Below are 6,374 nucleotides of genomic sequence, written 5' to 3'. Positions count from 1 at the left end.
TTGAGGATTCAGTTGAAACCCATTTTGTTTTGCAAAGTCCACTGACTCTTCAAATCAGCATTGATAAAGTGCTTCACTTTTTCCAGTCATTAATATACACACAAGCAGATACATTCTAGAAATCTCAGATCTAACAAAGACATGAATTGTATATAGTTGATCTTTAAAAAAAAAAAAAAAAGTCAGGACATTTTGAAAGTGCCGTTCATTGGCCAAAGTGAAGCATGCAATCGTTTTTCTGTTAGATTTAGGGTTACTAGAAGAAGTCTGTCTTCTTCTTTTAGAGATGGGGTTTCTCCACATTGGTCAGCTTGTCTCGAACTCCTGACCTCAGGAGATCCGCCTGCCTCGGCCTCCCAGAGTGCTGGGATTACAAGCACAAGCCACCGTGCCCCGCCTGAAGTCTGTCTTCTTTGACAGTCAAATTCCTTACTGAAAATAATTTGGCTGGGTGCAGTGGTTCATGTGTGTCGTTTCAGCACTTTAGGAGGCCAAGGCACTTGGGATGCTTGACTCCAGGAATTTGAGACCAGCCTGGGCAACATGGAGAAACCCCATCCCTACAAAAAATACAAAAAACTTAGCCAGGTATGGTGGTGTACACTTGTAATTCCAGCCTGTAGTCCTGGGAGGCAGAGGTGGGAGGATCACCTGAGCCTGGGAAGTTGAGGCTGCAGTGTGCCATGATCGCGACATTGCAGTCCAGGCTGGGTGACAGAGCAAATCCCTGATGCAAACAAAATAAAAATAAAAGAACAGTTCACCATGTAATGTGTTTTGTAACACTGGGAGACAAGACAGCTCGATATCAGTAAGTGCCTTTGGGTCAGAAGGTTGCTGAACTAGTCAAACCCTTCTCATTCTCTGATGAAGGGCATTTTTTTTTTTTTTTTTTTTTTTTTTTTTTTTTTTTTGAGAGAATTTTGCTCTTGTTATCCAGGCTGGAGTGCAATGGCGCGATCTCGGCTCACCGCAACCTCCGCCTCCTGGGTTCAAGCAGTTCTCCTGCCTCAGCCTCCCGAGCTGGGATTACAGGCACGCGCCACCACACCCAGCTAATTTTTGTATTTTTAGTAGAGACGGGGTTTCATCATGTTGACCAGGATGGTCTCGATCTCTTGACCTCGTGATCCACCCGCCTCGGCCTCCCAAAGTGCTGGGATTACAGGCTTGAGCCACCGCACCCAGCTGAAGGGCATTTTTTTAAGGCAAGCATGGTGCTGTGTGGGAAGGAGCAGAAGTTGTACACAATTGAATAATTTGGCAGGAGAGAATTATTGTATTTTTCGCCTGCGTTTTCACTTCTTTGATATTTTCCCAGTTGTGTAAGCATCCAATTCCCTGTAGTAAATCCCTTTCTGCTCAAAGGAGCAGGAATAGTTTCTTTTCTACGTATGGACCCTGACAGGTAAGACTTGATTAGGCAATGGACACTGAATTACATTTTCAATTTCACACAGTTGCTATTCATAAATTCTAAAACAAGCTGTCAAGGTCTTGTTGTATGCCTTTTTAAAAGTGATAATTGCACCAGGCATGGTGGCTTACACCTGTAATCCCAGCACTTTGGGAGGCTGAGGTGGGTGGATCACCTGAGGTCAGGAATTTGAGACCAGCCTGGCCAACATAGTGAAAGCTCATCTCTACTAACGATATAAAATTAGCCGGATGTGGTGGCGCATGCCTGTAATCCCAGCTACTTGTGCGGGCTGAGGGAGGCTGAACTAGGAGAGTCTCTTGAACCCAGGAGGCAGAGGTTGCAGTGAGCCAACATTGCACCACTGCACTCCAGCCTGGGTGACAGAGAGAGAAACCCTCTCAAATAAATAAGTGAATGTGATCATTGTCTTTTCTTCTAATCGTTAAAAACAAGAAATGCTCCATAGAAATCAAGACAAAAATCAAATACAGAAAACTACACTGAAGTAAGCCCAAATCACTCCAAATTTCCACCACCCAGAGATAACTTCTGTTCTTATTTTGTTGAACATTGTTTCACACACTGAACAGGGCATTTTGACACACATGTGCAGTCACACGCACGGTCACATGTGTTCCCCTGCACAGTTCAGGGTGCAATTAGTGTGGCCCGGTTTTCCTCGAGACTTCAAATGTTCAAGCCCCATGTGCTGGTGATAGCAAGAAGTCCAACAAGCAGCGCTGCTCCTCTCTACACGGCTCTCACTACCTCCCTCTTGCACACAGAGCGTTCCCTTCCAGGCGTCTTGGACGGAGGTGGTGTCCAGTTCCATGTGGTCCTGTTTCAATGCACTGACCATGGTGGAAGGACTTGAATAAGCGAACAGAAGCTAATCTTAGTGAGTAATACTTCGACTTGTCGGTCGGGTTCCCTACTCCCAAAGCAGCCACAGTGGTGGAAGCCCAGTGTTCCCTCTAGACCAGAGAAGGGCTCCAAGCCAACCACCCAAGGCCCTTCAATGCAAGCCTTTCCCACTTCGTGCCAGGCAGGTCACAAAGATTTGGGAGGACTGGGCTACATCACTTTGTTCCCCTTCCCATAACCATTCTTCCCAGAAACACCCCCACAGCGATCAACACAAAAAGTGTGTTACATTCTTCTCCCAGGACAATGCCAATTCACCCTCCCCTGCCGTTCCCAGAGATACTACCTTTGGGCACTCCACAGTGACTTTCTGCCCTGGCCTGTCTGTGCAGTAGACTAGGAAGAGAGAAAGCACTGATGAACCCCCAGCCTGGCTACTCTCACACCTACCCTCTCCTGACACACAGACGACAGATGTACACATCATTTGACTTAAATGGGATTATACAATTTATCTTCTTCAATATCACACTAAAAAAAAAAACCCTCAATAGCAAGTTGTGGACAGTTTTCATTTGTTTGTTTTGTTTTGTTTTGTGACAAGGAGTCTGCAAGCCCAGACTGGAGTGCAGTGATGCAGTCTCAGCTTACTGTAGCCTCTGCCTCCAGTGGGCCTCCCACTTCAGCCTCCCAAGTAGCTGGGATTACAGGCACACTCCACCACGCTCAGCTAATTTTTGGTATTTTTTTGTAGAGAAGGGTTTCATCTTTTTTTGATGGTCTCAAAGTCCTGAGCTCAAGAGATGCTCCCACCTCAGCCTCCCAAAGGGCTGGGGTTACAGGTGTGAGCCACCACGCCTAGCCGTGTGGACAGCTTTCTATGGTAAGATGTTTTTGAGAAAATGGTTGGATTGCAAGGCAAATAATTATGGGCATTTCATCACTAATTGACTACGTTCCGACCTCCCACCTACCACCTCTACCAACAACAAAAAACGTTTTATGTTTATTGAAGAGAATATATGGAGCTTGATTTTTAACTCAGGGGTTAGGGGCCTTTTCAATATGAAATTGGGCTGAGCCTTCTGGGTAGAATGAGTGTGAAGTCAGGGTTGGCGATTAAGGGTCAGGTTGGGAGGTGAGAACAGAAAGGGTGAAGTAAAATCCATAGGCTCTCAGGGCTGGAAGGAACTTGCCAAGTTGTCCATCTTCTGCTTGCATTCCCTTAGTAACGGGGAACTCAGCACTTTACCAAGACAGCCTGTTAGCTCACAAAAGTATTTCCTGTGTGGGTCTGGATTCCGTCTTCCTAAAGGATCCAGCTGTACCAATCCAAGGTCTTCCTGAGTCACTCTGTGGAGAAGTAGAGCCAGCTCTCCCAGGGCCCGTGAGTCCTCTATTCTCCAGTTCCCTAACTCTCGTGGATGGGGGCCCCCTCCCTCTGACTAAACACGCCCTCCGAAAACACAGGACTCCCCGATGCAAACTCACTCTCATACGCCGCTCCTAACAGGAACCTCCCTTCCCCTCCCAAGAAGCCTTACTCACACATACCAAGCCGCAGTCTGTAAACCTGTTTTCTCTGGGAATGGAGCGATTTCAAGGCTGACTCTCCCTGTCTGGAAAGAAAAGCCACTTCACACAGTGAGCGGTTCCTAAAGTGTTCATAACTCCCAAGAGATAGTATGGGTAGGAAATGAAAACTGCTTCCAAATATTTGAGACAGATTTATGGACACTGAGTCACAAACGGTTACCATTTACTTCACCTTCTCAGGTAGTTTGATGCCAGGACAGCTCCCTCCTGATGCTCAAGGACCTGTCTCCAGGCCGCTTCGGTTCCTCGTCTCAAGCTCTTGCAATGGGCTTTCTGCCCGTGGACTCGCGGGTGTAGCCCAAAGTACTCGGCCAGGTGCAGAGTTCTCAGGCATTGAAATGGTGGGGGTCTCTCCATGGCAATGCTAGTTTTTGACTTTGTTCTTGAAGATGAACTCCCTACTGTTTATACAGTAGCGGCACTAACAGCAGCATAACTTACATTTCACAACCTTCAGAGCGGACTTTACATAAACGCAATGTTTCTGTTGGGCCGGCTTTATCTTCCCCCTGGAATCCGCTGGAGGTGCTTTGGAGTGTTGGACTGGGCCATTGTGCAGGGGTGGGGAGTGGGGTCACAGCCTTCCCTGTCCCACCATCTCCGACCTGCACCCCAGGGCATGCATGCGAATGGAATCCACCTTCTTGGTTTGGAAAAGAAGGGGGTGATATTATGAGCAAAACCTCCATGTCAGGCTCTTGCACCGCAACCATGAGTCATATCCTACACGGATCAAGTACTCACTCCGAAGCAGGCTGGGGGCTGAACCTTCACAACCACTGTCCTCGCCATGCTTCACTCCATGCTACGGAGGAGACAGTGATCTTTACGGAAATCAGTTCGCAGAGGCCTTTCCCCAGCCCCACGGTGGCGAGCAGAGGGGCAGGGCTGCGCCCAAGCCTGACTCCAGTCCTGCTCCTATCTTCCCCAAGACCTCACAGGCCACCTCGCCCAGCCCTCATGGCGATGCTGAAGGCAGGTGTGATTCTCACCATTTTACCCAGCAGGAAAGGGAGGAACCGGGGGAAAGGGAGGCTGGGAGCGGCAGTTAAATAACCTGCCCAGACCTCACAGCCAGGAATTGGCAAGGCAGGAAGAAGCCCGCCGGCCTCTCAACACCAAGAAATCTGTCCTCAGGAGGAGTGAGGGAGGGTGGAGGGGTAAGGATGTGGCATTTTTAATCCTCCTGTTGAACTGGGAGCCTCTGAAGGTCAGGGCCAGTGTCTGATTCTGCACTCCACCCCCTCGGGCCCTTAAGCGGCCCCACTCAGGATATCATGAGCCCGTGTGCTGCCCCGGGTTGGTGATGGGCAGACCACAGCCTGTGGCCTGGAAGGAGGAGAGACGGGATGGCAGGCCCACCCAGGCTGGGGTCTGAGGAACAGTGAATGAGGTTGTGAACAGACACAGCTGGGGTCCAGCCGGCCTGGTGGCAGAAGGGAAGCTGTGAGCAACAGAGGGCAGGGCTGGTGGCAGCCCCGCTGGCCCCTGGGAGGAGCCCTCCCTGGGCCTCAGCACGACTCTCCTGGGCTGGCAGCTGAGGCCTGGTTCACGTAATTGCTCCATTTGTCTTTTCTGACCTTTTTCACAGACACTGTAGGAAGCCTGGGGACACAGAGCCTGCCCGGCCAAGCCACACTCTGGTGAGAGAGCTAGCCAGCATGAAACGATAACCGTGGATGTGGAAGCTAGGCACACGCGTGGCGAGTCCTGAGAGGGGAGCCAACAGAGGGTGTGACGGAATACCGAGGGGGCCAGGAAATGGCTCTTCCAGAGGGGCTTCTGAGCTGGGGCAGGAGTGGGGGAGGGAGCAGCCTCCCCAGGAGAAGCTCTGGGAAGAAGGCATTTTTGGCAGCGAGAAATGCAAGTGCAAAAGCCCTGAGGCATGAAAACCACCAAAGAATCTGCAGGAGGCCAAGACGGCAGAGCCAATGGAGAAAGAGGGCCTACGGCAAGAGACGGGCATTGCTCAGGGAAAAGAGAGCTCCCTTAAGGATGCTCCAGACTCAAGCCCCTGCCCTGTGGTGAACTGCCAGGTGGCTGGGTCAGGGTCTTCCCTGGCAGGCCCAGGTCTCATCTGCTGCGTGAGGATGGGGGTGGCTTCCCAGGGTCCGGGCTCTCTTTCCATGTGTTCTCCTGTCCCCTCCCATTCCCATCACCCAGATTCCAGGAGCCATGGCTGGTGTCTCCCCCACAGGACGTTCCCAGAAAGCCTCAAAACTCCCACTGCAGCCCCGGGACGCAGGGGCTGGGGGAGAGGAAGGAAATTCTCACACAGCTTTCTCCCAGGGAGTTTGCTCTTGTTCCCAGGCTGACAACTGGCAACCCTCAGAACTCTGCTCCCCACCCCCTTCCTCCTCGTCCTCCTCCTCCTCCTCCTCCTTCTCCTCCTCCTCTCCTGCCTCCTTCTCTCCCCCTGCCCCCCTTCTTGGGCTTAATGACTTCCACATGGGCCTCTGGCGGCTGGAGCCAAGCCTCCCAGCATTGTCTGAAA

The sequence above is a fragment of the Saimiri boliviensis genome, chromosome 1 (assembly GCF_048565385.1).
Source record: "Saimiri boliviensis isolate mSaiBol1 chromosome 1, mSaiBol1.pri, whole genome shotgun sequence".
NCBI classification, from domain to species: Eukaryota; Metazoa; Chordata; class Mammalia; order Primates; family Cebidae; genus Saimiri; species Saimiri boliviensis.
This window is presented reverse-complemented; position numbering follows the sequence as displayed.